At 40.2% G+C, this 16,409-nt stretch overlaps 1 non-coding gene across 1 annotated transcript; it reads left to right on the top strand.

The window, feature by feature from the left end:
* Nucleotides 1–2,043: 2,043 nt before the first annotated feature.
* LOC132237735 (U6 spliceosomal RNA) lies at nt 2,044–2,151 on the top strand. Its single transcript, XR_009453579.1, has one exon. It is a non-coding gene; the product is annotated as a U6 spliceosomal RNA (small nuclear RNA).
* Nucleotides 2,152–16,409: the final 14,258 nt, after the last annotated feature.

Below are 16,409 nucleotides of genomic sequence, written 5' to 3'. Positions count from 1 at the left end.
TAAAACTTAGCTTTATCATAGTGATTTCTAATAATTTCACCTTTTAGCGTGGTTCTTAAATACTTACAGCCCCTGACCTTCAAAATCATAATATCCATGATTTCCTATCTAATAGTCTTTCCTTTGTGAAGATGTAATCCCTCCCCATCATTCTTGATGGCTATGGTCATCCAGTGGAGCATATGTTCTCAATTAGGGGAAATTTTATTTCCTGAGGACACAGGCAAGGCCTGGTGACATTCTTGAAAGGTAGGACTGAGACCTTGCAATTAGCATCTAGAGAGTTCAAGCCAGGTATATTGCTAACCATCCTACAATGCACATGAAAGTCATTCACAACAAAGAATTATCTGGTCCAAAATTTCAACAGCACATGGCTGATAAATGCTGCATTGGAGTCATTATTCAGAGTTATTATTAATCTTTTCAATTGTGGCCTTAGTACCCATCCAGATTGATTTTCAGCCATGGTAGATCTCCCTTATCTTCTAAAACACAGCTCCCTCTAATATTCTCAAGATCATAATTTCCTTAATATGGTTTCTGGCCTCCAATAACATTATGATGGCCTGACACAATATCCCATGAGCATTTGCTAAAATCCTCACCAAATATCTGGAATGATTGCTTAATCCTCCACATATATCATTGCCTTTGAACATTAATGAGAGTCATGCAATCTGAGAACATTATGTGGATTCCAAAATGCTGTGTACACTTGCAGATTGTCTGTGTGTACCATCATTTCCCCATAAATGTCGTTTGTGTAACTCTTAGTGGTTGTTATAGATAATATTAAGCCACAAATTCACACTTAAATATACCCGCTTAAAGGCTGCTCAAGTTCCCCTTCCACTGTCCTTAAATAAATTTCATCCAAAGTCACATTTGATATATTTAAATGAGCATACTAATTTGTGAAAGATCAGGCCAGCCACTGCAATCTGACTCTCATCCTATTCAGGCAGCTGCCTTGAATTATAAAATTTTGAAATTGGTTTTATATAATGCACAAGCTTTGCTTTTCATTAGCATCTGTCCTATATGATTCACTGATACTATTCCACAGGATCATCTGAAAAACAGTAAAATGGTAAATATAGGATATTAACTGTGACCCAAGCAGTAGCTGAAGCTCATAATTCAAGTCTTCAGAATATATTTTGTCTTTCTGCACCCCAGATTATGTAAGTGGACTCTTTAGATAGAATTTATAAATCAACAGTCTAAATTTTCTATTCCATAGAAACCAAGTCTGTAGGTATCCCCTACAGAAGAACAAAGTTGGAATGATCACAATACCAGTTATCAAGCTATATTATAAAGCCTCTGTTCTCAAAACTGCCTGGTACTGCCACAAGAACAGACATATAGACCAATGGGACAGAACAGAGAACCCAGAATTTGACCCAAGCCATTACGTTCAATTAATATTTAACAAAGGAGGTAAGAGCATACAATGGAATCAGGACAGTCTCTTCAATAAATGGTGTTGGGAAAATTGGACAGATACATGCAAAAAAAATGAAACTAGACCACCAACTTACACCATACACAAAAATAAATTCAAATGGATAAAGGACTTAAATTTAAGATGAGAAACCATAAAAATTTTAGAAGAAGCCATAGGCAGCAAAATATCAGACACATGTTGTAGCAATATCTTTACCAATACAGCTCCAAGGACAATTGAAAACAAGGAGAAAATAAACAAATGGGACTACATCAAAGTAAAAAACTTCTGCACAGCAAAATAAACCATCAAAAAAACAACAAGAAAGCCCACTTAATAGGAGAACATATTTGCCAATATTATCTCTGATAAGGGTTTAATCTCCAAAATTTATAGGGAACTCATACATCTTAATAAAAAGAAGATAAACAATCCAATCAAAAAATGGGCAAAGGACCTAAATAGATACTTTTCAAAAGTGGACATACAAAAGGCCAAGAGACATATGAAAACATGTTCAAAGTCACTAATCATCCAAGAGGTACAAATCAAAACCAGAATGAGAGGTGCAAATCAAAACCACAATTTTCGTGCTCGCTTCGGCAGCACATATACTAAAAATTGGAACGATACAGAGAAGATTAGCATGGCCCCTGTGCAAGGATGACACACAAATTCGTGAAGCGTTCCATATTTAAAAAAAAAAAAACAAACCACAATTTTCACACCTGTCAGAATGGCTATCATCAACAAATCACAAACAACAAGTGCTGGCAAGGATGTGGAGAAAAAGGAACCCTCTTGCACTGCTGGTAGAAACGCAGACTGGTGCAGCCACTGTGGAAAAAAGTTTGGAGTTTCCTCCAAAAATTAAAAATGGAACTCCCATTTGACCCATAATTCCACTTTTAGGAATATATCCCAAGAAATCAGAAACACCAATCAGAAAGGATATATGCACCCCTATGTTCATAGCAGCACAATTTACAATAGCTAAGATTTGGAAACAGCCTAAGTGCCCATCAGCAGATGAGTGGATTAAAAAACAGTGCATCTACACAATGAAATACTATGCTGCTGTAAAGAAAGAAAGAACTCTTGCCATTCACAACAGCATGGATGGACATGGAGAGTGTCATGCTAAGGGAAATAAGCCAGTCAGAGAAAGAAAACTATCACATGATCTCATTCATTTGTAGAATGTAATAAACAACATAAACTGATGAACAAAAACAGATCCAGTGACAGAGAAGCATGGAACAGACTGTCAAACTTCAGAGGGAAGGCAGGGGACAGTGGGGTGGGTGTGTGAGTATGTAAGAGATCAACCAAAGGACCTGTATGCATGCATATAAGCATAACCAATGGACACAGACACTAGGGGGGGAGGGCATGTACTGGGGCTTGGGGGTGGCTGGGAGAGGTCAATGGGGGGAAAAAGGAGACATATGTAATACTATACACAATACTCTAAACAATAAAGAATTTTAAAAAATAGGTCTATTGAAGTTACCTGTTTCTCCTGGGTGAGTTTTTGTAGTTTGTGTATTTTAAATAATTGATTAATTTTACTTAAGTTGTCAAATTTGGGGACAGAGAATTACTAACAGTATATCTTTATTGTTTTAACTAGGGGCCCGGTGCACGAAATTTGTGCACTGGGTGTGGGGGGGGGGGAGGGGAGTGTCCCTCAGCCCAGCCTGCCCCCTCTCACATACTGGGAAGCCCTCAGGCGTTGACTCCCATCACCCTCCAATCGCAGGATCGGCCCCTTGCCCAGGCCTGATGCCTCTGGCCTAGGCGTCCGGCCCGGGCAGCGGGGACCCACAGCTGCAGCGGCCCTGCGATCGTGGGCTTCACTTTAGGCCCAGGCAAGGGACCCCTAGCTCCTGGGACTGCCAGCTTCGACCGTGCCCAGCTCCCATCGTTGGCTCCACCCCTACTTCCTGCTATCACTGGCCAGGGCGGCAAAGGCACCTGATTCTCCGATCATGGGGAATCCCAGGGCGGCCTTTGCCCTGCCCCCCAGCTCTTAGCTCCCCCCTGGGTTTCTGATCACTGTCAGTGGCAGGGGGCTGCCGGGGTCCAACCCCAGCGGGTCCAGGGGTCCCCAAGGGTGTGGACGGAGTCGGCGAAGAAGGAATGACACGGAGGCATCGTTCAGTTGATCAGCAGCCTAGCCAGGATCTCTAGCCCAGATCTCCAGAGAGGTTCTGCTTCGGATTTCCAGCGAGGTTCTGTAGCCATGTTCCCTCGCTAGGTTCTCCAGCCAGGTTCTGTCTGAGATCTCTAGCCAGGTTCGGTCACCATGTTCTAGTCAGGTTCTCTTGCCAATTTCTGTAGTCAGGTTCAGTCCAGGATCCCTTGCCATGTTCTCCCGCTAGGCTCTGTCTCTAGGCTCTGAGGCCAGTCCCTGTCCAGGATCCTCCGGCATGCTCTCGCCAGCGAAGTTCTTCTGTCCCTAGAAAACGTTCTGTGTAGGTTCTGTGCCTAGGCTCTGTCTCTCTTGGTCCTGTCTTCCAAGCCCTGTGTCCTTAGTTCTGTGTTCTGAGTTCTGTGTCTTTCTGTCTTGTTACAACTGTATTTATACCAGTTGATTCAATCCTATCAATCTCTATTACAAAGGTTAGGGCGTTTCTTATCTCCATTCCAGGGAGAAAAGATTATGTAGTTTAAGCATGATTGTTCGTAGTTAAAGAGTTAAAGGGATTAATTACCCGCCTGGCACTTAGTTGAGGGGTTTTATTCCCTCCCTAACTTCAGGGGAAAATCCCTACCTGGGGATTCAACCTTTCTCGGAGAGGTGACTTTGGTTAAAACACAGCGCCAAGAAGGTGAGCAAACATATTAAGAACCGTATGCCAAATATGCCAGGTCCCTTGAAGCAGCAAGGATGGACCAGCTTCCGGCAAATAACTTGAGGACAGCTGAAATCCCTTGACTGAAGAGGCTGGCAACCTTCTACAGGAATGGGGCTCCTTCTGCGCTCCATCCACTATGTTTATAGCTATGCTCACTATCATTGCTTGCCACTCTTCTTCCGAGACTTAAATGGCCCAATCTGAGAGGTGGCCACTGATTTGCATGCGTGAGCATTTAAAAAATAAAAAAGGGGGAATTTGCCGGAAGCTGGTCCATCCTTGCTGCTTGACACAGTCGCTGCAGGAAAGAAACATCTGCACAGCATATGTTTCAAGGGACCTGGCGTATATAGCATACTGTTCTTAATATGTTTGCTCCCCTTAGCGCTGTGTGTTTTAACCAAGGTCACCTCTCCGAGAAAGGTTGTTTCCCCAGGTAGGAATTTTTCCCTGAAGTCAGGGAGGGGATGCCTCTCCTAGAAAGGTTGTTTCCCCAGGTAGGAATTTTTCCCTGAAGTCAGGGAGGGCATGAAACTTCTTAACTAAGTGCCAGGCGGGTAGTTAATCACTACAAACAATCATGCTTAAGCTACATAATCTTTACTCCCTGGAATGGAGATAAGAAACGCCCTAACCTTTGTAATAGAAATTGACAGGATTAAAATCAACTGGTATAAATACGGATGTAACAAGACAATAAACAGCAGAGCCTCTCTGGAGATCGAGACCAGAACTTGGCTGGAGATCCTGGCTAGGCTGCTGATCAACTGAACGCTGTCTCCGTGTCATTCCTTCTTCGCCGACTCCGTCTACACCTTTGGGGACCCCTGGACCTGCTGGGGCTGGACCCCGGCAGGGGGCTTCTTCCTGCTTTCCCTTTCGCCTCCCTGCATTATGCCTACATATGCAAATTAACCGCCATCTTGTTGGCAGTTAACTGCCAATCTTAGTTGGCAGTTAATTTGCATATAGCCCTGATTAGCCAATGAAAAGGGTATCGTCGTACGCCAATTACCATTTTTCTCTTTTATTAGTATAGATGTTCAGGAACCAGTAGTGATGGCCTCTCTTCCATTTCTGTTATTATTTGTGTCTTCTCTCTTTTTTACTAATCTCAATGGAAATGTATCAATTTTATTTGTCTTATTAAAGAACCAGCTTTTTGGTTTATTGATATTATCCATTGCTTTCCTATTTTAAATTTTATAGATTTCAGCTCTAGTTTTTATGATTTCTCTCCTTCTGCTTGCCTTACACTTGAATTGTTCTGTTTTTCTCTAGTTTCCAAAGGTGGAAGCTCAAGAAAATGTAGATCTTTCTTATTTTATAATTTGTGCTTTCATGCTAGAAATTTTTGTCTAAATTCTGCTTTCACTATATTCCACATATTTTAATAAGGTCTGATTTCATTTTAGTTTAGTTTAAATATTTATAAAAATCTTTTGAAGCTTATTTGACCACAGATTATTTAAAAGTATGCAGTTTAATCTTCAAATAATTGGGGGTTTACCAGTTATCTTTCTGTTATTGATTTCTATTTCAACTCCATTGTAGTCTAATATTCTCCATATGACACTGTCTTTAAAAGATTGCTAAGGTATGCATTGTTGCTCAGAACACATTCTATCTTTTTGAAATGTTCATGTCGGCTTTAGAAGAATGTGTATTATACTGTTGCTAGATGTTGTATTCTATAATGTCAATTACATCAACATGATTGATAAGGCTGTTCAGGTCAACTAACCTCTTGCTGATTTTCTGCCCACTTGAACCATCATTAACTGAAAAAGGGATGTTCAATTCTCTAAGTACAGTTTTGGACTGGTGATTTTTTTTCTTGCTGTCCTATTATTACCATGTATTTTGATCTTCTCTTGTTAAGTATTTATGTGATTTACTGGTACAGTAACATATACAGGAACTAGAGGCTGGGTGCACGAAATTCATGCACTTTGGGTGGGGGGTCCCTCAGCTTAGATTGCAAGAGGACGCAGGACAGGCTGAGGGACCCCACTGGTGTAAGATTGGGGATAGGGAGGAACGCAGGAGGTTGGCCAGCTGGGGAGGAACTGCAAGAGGGCTCCAGGGCATGTTTGGTCTATCTCACTTAGTCGCAATCAGCCCAGCAGCAAGCTAGCAGATCCCAGCAGCAAGCTAACCTACTGGTTGGAGTGTCTGCCCCCTGGTGGTCAGTGCACATCATAGCGAGAGGTTGAGCTGCCTTAGCATATCATTAGCAAATTACACTTCGATTGGTTGAATAGCCAACCAGATACTAAGCATATTAGGCTTTTATTATATAGGATAGTTATGTCTTCTTAGAGAATTAACTCCTTTATCATTACGTAAAGTCTCTCTTTATCCATTAGAGTTTCCCTTGCTCTGAAGTCTGCTTTGTCTGAAATTTATATAGGTATTCCAGCTTCCTTTTTATTAGTATTACCAAGGCATATCTTTCTACAGCCCATTACTTTTAACCTATCTGAGATTTTAGAGCAGCGGTTCTCAACCTGTGGGTCGTGACCCCTTTGGGGGTCGAACGACCCTTTCACAGGGGTTGCCTAAGACCATCGGAAAACACATATATACAAAATTACAGTTATGAAGTAGCAACGAAAATAATTTTATGGTTGGGGGTCACCACAACATGAGGAACTGTATTAAAGGGTCGCGACATTAGGAAGGTTGAGAACCACTGCTTTAGAGCAAAGTGATATTATTTTAGACATCATATAGTTTGATATTTTTTATTCATTCTAATAATTTCTGCCTTAATTTGTGTATTTAAACCATTCACATGTAACATAATTATTACATAATTAAATTAATATAATACATGTTTTTCATTGTTTTATATTTATTGCATTTGTTCTTTGTTCTCTTTCTCCTCCTTTTCTGTCTTTGTGTATTTGAAGTAAACATTTTATGTGATTCCATTTTATGTTTTTTTCTTAGCATTTTAGTTATACTTTCAAATTTGATCAGTAGTTTCCCTAGTATTTAAAAATGCATATTTTAATTAATCTATCATCGTTCAAATAACACTATACTATTTCATACTAGTACTTGGTATAGATAGCATTAAGAGAGTATTCTAAATGTTTTCCTCTCATCTGTTATGCTATTGATAATGTTCACTTCCCTTATTCATATGGTATAATCACCCAATACACTGAAATATTTTGACCCTAACCAAATGTATATTTTGGATACTTGTCAAAAAAGTAAAAAATTGTAATTTACCTTTATTTCTTCTATGAAGTTAGTCCTTTTATTATGTAGATCCAAGTGTTTGACCAATCTCATTTTCCTTCTCCCTGATTTTTGTTTATTTGTTTTTAACATTTCTTTCAAAACAGTTCTTCTAAAATGAATCCCCTCTATTTTTTGTTTGTCTGACAAATTATGTTCTCCTTCACTTTTGAAGGGTCATACACTTGAATAATTCTATAATATTGTTTTTCTAATAGTTTAAAAATTTCACCTCACTTTCTTCTTGCTTGAACATTTTCTGAGGAAATGTCTGGTCTAATTTTTTATTCCTGTTTCTCTATAGATAAGATGTCCCCCTCCTTCCATCTTCTTCCAAAATTTTATTTCTGTCTTTGGTTTTCTACAGTTTGAGTATTATACATCCGAGTATAGATTTTTTAAAAAATGTTTTCTTTGTAATTGTTAATTTTTAGAGACAGAAGAAGGGAGAGGGATAGAGAGGTAGAAACATTGATGAGAGAGAAACATCAACAATCGGCTACCTCCTGAACATCCCCTACTGGGGATTGAGCCCGCAACCTGAGCATGTGCCCTGACAAGGAATGGAACTGAGACCTCCTGATTCCTCGGTCAATGCTCAACCATTGAGCCACACCAACTGGGTCCAAGTATAGAATTTTTGGAATTGATTCTGCTTAGTCTTCTCTGAAATTCCTGGATGTTTGTTTTCATGTCTGTCATTATTTTTTTTAAAAAAAATTCAGCCACTATTACCTAAAATATTTCTTCTGCTCAGTTTTTTTTTTTTCTTTTTTTCTCTGCTGGTATTCCAATTATGTGTTTATTACACCTTTTGAGGCCCCCCCCACCCCCCAATTCTTATGTTCTGATGATGATAATGATTTCCTTCTTGCCTTTTAGTTTTAAAAGTCTCTTTTGACCTATTTTCTTCTTTAGTGATTCTTTCATAGCATTGTCCAGTATACTAATGAGCCCATCAAAGAAATGTATTAACCTTAATACAGTAGTCCATAAAGGCATTCATCACTTATGCTAAATTGCTTTATTCTATCATTTCTTACATTGTCAGAATTTCCTTCTCTTTGCATTACTCACCTGTTCTTGAATTATGTCTAACTTTTCCTTTACAATATTCCCCACTTACCTGCAGTTTCACTTTCCATGGTTTCAGTTATCTGCAGCAAAGTGCTGTCTGAACATATTAAATAGAAAATTCCATAAATAAACAATTCATATGTTTTAAATTGCAGACTCTTCTGAGTTGTGTGGTGAAATCTCACACAGTCTCGTTTTGTCCCAACCTCGGGACATCCCTTTGTTCAATGTTATACATGCTACCTGCTAACCAGTCACTGAGTACCCATCGTGATTATCTGATCCATTTTTATGGTATTGCAGTGCTTGTGTTCAAGTAACCCTTATTTTACTTAATAATGGCCTAAAAGCTCTAGAGTAGTGAGGCTGGCAATCAGAATATGTAAAAAAAAAAAAAAAAAAAAAAAAAGCTATAAAGTGTTTCCTTTAAGTGAAAATTAGAAAGTTCTCAACAAGGAAAACTATATGCTGAGGTTACTAAGATCTATGGTAAAAACAAATCTGTCTATGAAATTTTGAAAAAGGGAAGTGAAATTTGTGCCAGTTTTGCTGTTGCAAATCAAAAACAGCAAAAAGTTACTGTCACAGTGCTTAATACGTAAGTACTTAAAATGGAAAAGGCACTATGTTTATGGGTGGAATACCTGAGCAAGGAGAGTCCACATTCACATAACCTTTGTTAGAGCATTTTGTTATAATTATTCTATTTTAGTATTGTTGCTAATCTCTTACTTGACTAATTTACAAATTAAACTTTATCATAGGTAAATATGTATAAGAAAAAAATATTTTTATATAGGGTTTGGTGCTCACTGGGGTTATAAGAATCTTCTAGGGTCTTGAAGCATTTACACCACAGTTAAGGGGGGACTACTATATAGACCTTAACATGATAATCATAACTGTTTTAAATTTTCTGTGAGGTAATTCCAAACTCTGTGTCATATTTGAGTCTACTTATGATTACTTTGTATCTCAGGCTATATTCTCTCTCTCTTTTTTTAACATTTTAACATGCCTTAAAATTTTTTGCTTAAAGCCAGATATAATATACAGGGCCATCAAAATGTGATATATAGCCTTTCAGTACAAGGTTATGTTAATTTGGCCATGAGTTGTGATTTGTTTAATGTGCTATAGTTGTACATGCCAGAGGGTTTAAATCTGTATCTATTTGCCATCTTTTTTATTTTTCTTAGAAATTCCTTCTTTAGGCTTGCTTTACTCATCTGTCTTTGGGCTTCCTTAGGAACTACTCTTCAGACACAGTCAGTATCTTGAAGGTCTTTCAGATGTAAGTTACATTTATTATACTGGATCTCTACTGGTATGGTGGTAAAATGTGGGGGGAAGAATATATCTGATGATATTATGATAACCTCTCAATCTCTTAATGGGCCTGTGTCCCTCAGCTGTGAAATGCACATCTATTTCATAACTTCTTTTCTTCTCTTTAGGTATAATAGGGAGCCTAGAGTGGCTGGGTTTGAGGAAATGTCCTTCCTCCCAGTAGAATAAGGCTCTGGTAAAGTCTTTCCCCCTAGGTTTATTCTTTCCTTCCCTTTCCAGAGACAGGAGAGGGTCTTTCTTGGCTTATCACCATGAGAATCCAGTGGTATTCATGGAGGTAAAACATACGAAAGTGTGGGGTCTTCCTAAAAGCGTGGCCTCTAGAAGGTTCCAATTTTAAGATAGTCCTCACTGAAATTCTAGAACAGGGTGATGAACATCCTGCCTGCAGGCTATATAAGGCCCACAAAATGATTGGGTCTGGCCCTGCCAGGGCATTAGGGGTGAGTTAATTAAATGTTTGACCAAATATAGCAGGCTAGTTTTTAAATTGATAATTTTGTATGACCTGTGAATGATGTTATAAATATCCAAATGGCCCTTGGCAGAAAAAAAGAGGTTTCCCATCCCTACTCTAGAACTTCATCAATATTAGCATTTAAGTATTCCTAAAGTTTATGGCTCCAGACCATCCCTCCTATGACTCTAGTTCGGCAATGTCTCCAGATTTCTGGGCAGTGATTTGCCATGTGACATCAGTCCCCTAATGGGTCCAGGAAAAGACATAAATTTTCAACTTGTTCAGCTTTTTCTTATGAGGATGAGAACAACAACTTCCAAACTCTGTAGATGTCAGAGATGGAACCCAACATATTATCCAAATAGTTTCCCATCATAAGTCATGATCTTCATAATTTCTTTTGAAAATCTCCAAATTAGGATGGATAGAACCAATTTGCTGTAACACTTAATAGCCAAAGTGCTGATGAAACACCTCCATTTCCCTCAAATTTTATCATGTGATGTCAACTTTCAAAATAGAAATCCCAAGAACATCAATCTGTTTTTCAACTCATCCTTCAAAATCCATCTAAAAACCCCACATAATTGCACCAGTTATTATTTCTTCTTCTGTCTTCTCATTATTTCCCTTTGTCCCCCATTCATCATGATGGCCGGTACCTTTTAGTTCCCATTATGCAGCCCCTTGTGCAGGAACTGAGGGAGCCTCATGAGAATCCTCTTGGCTTCCAAGGAAAAATTTCAAATAAAAAGTAGTACATGACTGGGGAATCCTCTGAGCACAGCATCCATAATTATATGCATCAATAGCATTAAATTATTTTCCCCTTGTTATCAAAAATCCAGTTTAATTTCACTGTGTTCATAGCATTCCAACCATGTAGGAAGAAATAGTCAATTTATGCTTTGGTGAGAAATAAGGTGATTATTTCGCCTAGAGAACGCTGTCTTAAACCACAGCAAAATATTAGTTTCCTTACCATCAGAAATTGGACCAAAAAAAAAATGTTCTTCAGAATCAATCTTTTAAACCAAATGACAGTTTGATAAACATGAGTGATTTGGAATGTAATAGCTACCCAGGTTTGCCATTTTATAAAGCTAAAGAAGATAATTTAGGGGGGGAAATAGAGTTGGATCATATGCCTGGAATAAACTGTTCTGACTTTTATCAAATGAAGTTGAATTTCCAGATAAATCGATTCCCCCCTAACATAAAATTCACAGGATCACGGCTACCATTAGTTTTACTCTTTGGCTTGTGGTCACATCAAGTCCTGGTCTTCATGAGCAAAGCTGTCTGCTAATCAACCTCAAATTCTGAAGTGAGCAAAACCAGTAACTTGATTCATAGCAAAATAAAAAAATGTGTAGTGGTAACAGTTTAAAAAGTACCTTTATGTTTAAATAGATTGCCTTTATCAGAGTAATGTCATTATTTCATGGATCTTTTAAAGTTTTCATCCTATCTAATAAAAGAGAAACATGCAAATTGACCATAACCCTGAAACCCTTACAATTGGCTAATCAGCAGGATATGCAAATTAACTGCCAACCAAGTTGGTGGCCAGCAGTCAGGCAGCTGAAGCGAACAGGAGGCTTGCTTGCTCCTGTGACAGAGGAAGCCAATGTTCCCGGCCTGCTGCTGCCAGCCTCTGAGCTGCAGTCTAAGAAACAATGTTGCAATTATAGAAGCTAAACAAGCTCCAGAGACCTGCTTTCGGCCAGCTTCGGCCTCAGAGCTTAGAGCTTCTGTGATGGCAACAGAGTTTCAATTATAGAAACCAAACAGATCCAGAACCTGCTTTCAGCCCTCAGAGCTGGAGCTGGCTCTCAGCTCAAGTGACAGCTATAGAAGTTAAATAAATCCCAGAATTTAAAAAAAAGAAAAAAAAGGAGAGGCTGGGAGCTTAAGTTGCCCTCCAGCCTGAAAACGGCTCTCAGGCACTCACTCAGACTGGCCAGGCACCCAAGCAGGACCCCCACACTGATCTGGGACACTTTCAGGGCAAACCAGTTGGCCCCCACCTGTGCACCAGGGCTCTATCCTCTACTACAGGCAGGGCGGGACAGCGTGAGCTGCCATCCGGGCCCCATGTGCAGCCCTGGGCAGCGGGGCATAAGCCCCGCCCCAATCTGGCACCCCTGTGTGCCACCTGAGCCCCCAGCCGGGACCCCTGTGCCACCTAAGCCTCACACTGCTAAGCCCCGCCCCCAGCTGGGGCCCTATGACTATCGGAGAGCAGGAAAGTGCCACTGGGCCCTGGGTCACTGTGGTGATCCGGCCATCGGTAAGTAGAAAAGTGCGGCCTGTAGGCAGCCCCCAGCTGTGCCTGATCCGGGAGCAGGAAAGCAAGCCGGGCCTGAGGGAGCCCCCAGCTGTGCCTGATCTGGGAGCAGGAAAGCAAGCCTGGCCTGTGAGCAGCCTCAAACTGGGCCTGAAACGGGAGCAGGGAAGCCCGGCCTGCAGGCAGCCCCCAGTGGGGCATGCTCCCCGGTCGTCATGGGGATCCAGGAGCAGGAGAGCAAGCCCAGCCTCCGGGCAGCTCCAAGCTGGGCCTGCTCCCCGGTTGCCATGGAGACCTGGGAGTGGGAAAGCCCGTCTTGAAAGCAGCACCCCCATCCTAGCCATAGCTCAAGGGAGAATAAAACATGCAGTGGAGGCAAGGAGCCTGAGAGATCAACACAGAGGGGCTTCTGCTCCAAGCCTCCATGGTGTGGCTGGGGGCAGGACCCCAGCAGACACACACACACACACACACACACACACACACAGTGCCTGCTCTGAGCCTCCAATGTGGCTGGGGGCAGACCCCCAGTGGGGACACACACACACACACACATACACACGGCAACTGTTTCAAGCCTACGTGGCACAGCTAGGGGCAGGCCCTAGCAGACAGACAGACAGACAGACACACACACACACACACACACACACACACACACACACACACACGGGACGCCTGCTCCGAGCCTCTGCTGCCAGACTGTGGCCATCAGTAGGACATCCACTGAGGGCTCCCGGACTATGAGAAGTGCAGGCTGGGATGAGGGAACCCCACCCCCCAAAGCACGAATTTCGTGCACCGGGTCTCTAGTTGTTATATAAAATAACACACCACTGAATTATAAAAAGCACATGACAAAAATGTTTTCAGTAAAAAAATTAAAAAACTTTCTAAATATATTTAGTTATATAAAAACCATGGGTGGTGTTCATCATGTCCAGAAGAACCACTGCGACCAAGTGGAAGGAAGTCAATCCTGTAGGGATTGTCTTGGCAACGGCTGTGCCCTCCCCTGAGCTGTTTCCCAGAGCTGTTTCCTATAAGGGCGGGGTTTGAGGCAGGAACCCGCCCTGGGAGCATGAAGGCATTTCTTTCTAAAGTGTGCCACACCAGCACGGCCAGGGGTGAACCTAAGTGTGTGTGTGTGTGTGGGGGGGGTGGGGGTGGGGGTGATGAAAGGCTTAGAAAAGACAGACAAGAGAATGAAAGCCGGGTAACAGTGGGATGCTGCTTCTCTGAGAGACAGCAACCATGCCCACAGCCATGCCTTTATTTTATAGCAGATGCTACAAGGCAAAGTAAGGGTGTGACCAAGATGTTTACAACATTCTCCTGGGTTTCAATCCTACTCAACTACATGCACCTGAACTCTATCAAGCCTACATCACTCAGGCACATGGGGACACATGTTCGGACCATAGGTTCAAGCTTACAACTACAGCTGTTGGCTATAATTGGGACTTGCACATGGCAATGAGAGGACTGTGCCCTCTCATCAGTCCAAGGCTTGAACCTGTCTAAAACACTGTAGCAGCCCCATAATAAAGTTTTACTTCTGTTGCTTTGTTATTGATGTTGTGGCCCCACCCCATAACAAAGAAACAATTTCCGGAGGATGAGGCCCAGGAATCAGGATTTTAAAAAGATTCCCAGGTGATTCTAATGTGCAGCCAAGGCTGAGAACCACTGCTATAGATAATATTAAAAATATATCTAAACGTGCAGTTCTTTGTCCCAAAAATGAACATGTTCAAAAATTAAATGAAGAAAATGTGGATATACTCAGAGATTTTCACATATATTTGAGTGATAATTCCACTGATTCCACAGATGATGCTGAAAAGGAAAATTTTCCCATTGAATTTCTTAATAGTATTACTCCTTTGGGAATGCCGTGTCATAAATTAAAATTGAAAGTGGGTGTAATCATCATGCTATTGAGAAATCTCAATAGTAAATGGGGTTTTTGTAATGGTACCAGATTTACTATCAAAAGATTATGACCTAACATTATCGAAGCTGAAGTATTAACAGGATCTGCAGAGGTAGAGGTTGTTCTGATTCCAAGAATTGATTTGTCTCCATCTGACACTGGCCTACCATTTAAATTGATTCGACGATGGTTTCCCATGATGCCAGCATTTGTGATGACTATTAATAAATCACAAGGACAAACTCTAGACAAAGTAGGCACATTCCTACCTGAACCCGTTTTTGCACATGGTCAGTTATATGTTGCTTTCTCTCGAGTTTGAAGAGCATGTGATGTTACAGTTAAAGTTCTAAGTACTTCATCACAAGGGAAATTAGTCAAGCACTCTGAAAGTGTTTTCACTCTTAATGTGGTGTACAGGGAGATACTAGAATAAGTTTAATCACTTGATCAGTCATTGTTTGCATCACTGTTGTTTTTATATCATGCCTCTGTTGTTATTATATCCTTTTGTTACTGTTTATTAATAAATTTATATATTATTTTCATATACATTTTACTAATTTCCTTTCATCTCTCACACTTCTATTATAGAGAAAGGACAAATAGCAATATTAAAATATCTCTGCTAGTTAATTCCCTTTTTTAAAAAAATATATTTTATTGATTTTTTTACAGAGAGGAAGGGAGAGGGATAGAGAGTTAGAAATATCCATGAGAGAGAAACATTGATCAGCTGCCTCCTGCACACTCCCCACTGGGGATGTGCCCACAACCAAGGTACATGCCCTTAACCAGAATCGAACCTGGGACCCTTGAGTCCGCAGGCCAATGCTCTATCCACTGAGCAAAACTGGTTAGGGCAATTAATTACCTTTTAATGTGCATGAATTTCATGCACCAGGCTACTAGTCTTGAATAAAAGTGATATCTTGGCTAAAATATATTTGGTTGATTTATTTATTAAAACTTTGAAACTGGGTAATTTATTTCATAGTTTAAAATCTGTGTATAATACATACTAATAATTTTACTGTGCTATATTTCCCATGATTCAGTATTAACTATGACCAATTATTTCTGTGTTGGTATATAGGTTATGTCTGTGTGATTATGCATATGTCCACATCCAGTTGTTTCAGATTATAATAAGAGTAAGCATTCGATAAACATTTAGTTTGAATTCATTTAAATGCAAAACTTGGCATAGAATTTAGGTGCACTGCCTTCGTTTTTAGTTATAGATTTTTACTTATAACAGAGTTTCTATATTATATAAACAAATGAGAAAATAACATTTTGAAAGGGTTATTACCTCACCATCTGCACCAGAAATGTTGAATCTTTTAAAATCACTTTTACTTATTCAATTGCAATATTTTCTGAATGACTCCACATCTTTTGATATTTACCCATGTCAGCTATACCCAGAGTTATGTCCATTTTCAAGGAAAAGCAATATGTATTCGAAAGATGGTAAATGTCAGGAAAATAACAAAGAACAGTAAGAAGTCACCTAAGTTTTTATTAAGACATTTTCTAATAGATTTTCAGCAATCTTGATTTAAAGGATGGATTTTTAGAACTGAAGGTTTCCCTGAAATATAGCTTAAATCTACATGATATCCCCAGGACATAGAGAAGGCCAGAAGACATATGGAAACATGCTCAAAGTCTCTAATCATCCAAGAGATGCAAATCAAAACCACAATGTGGTACCATCTCACACC

This window comes from Myotis daubentonii, chromosome 6 (genome assembly GCF_963259705.1).
Source record: "Myotis daubentonii chromosome 6, mMyoDau2.1, whole genome shotgun sequence".
Taxonomy (NCBI): Eukaryota; Metazoa; Chordata; class Mammalia; order Chiroptera; family Vespertilionidae; genus Myotis; species Myotis daubentonii.
This window is presented reverse-complemented; position numbering and strand designations above follow the sequence as displayed.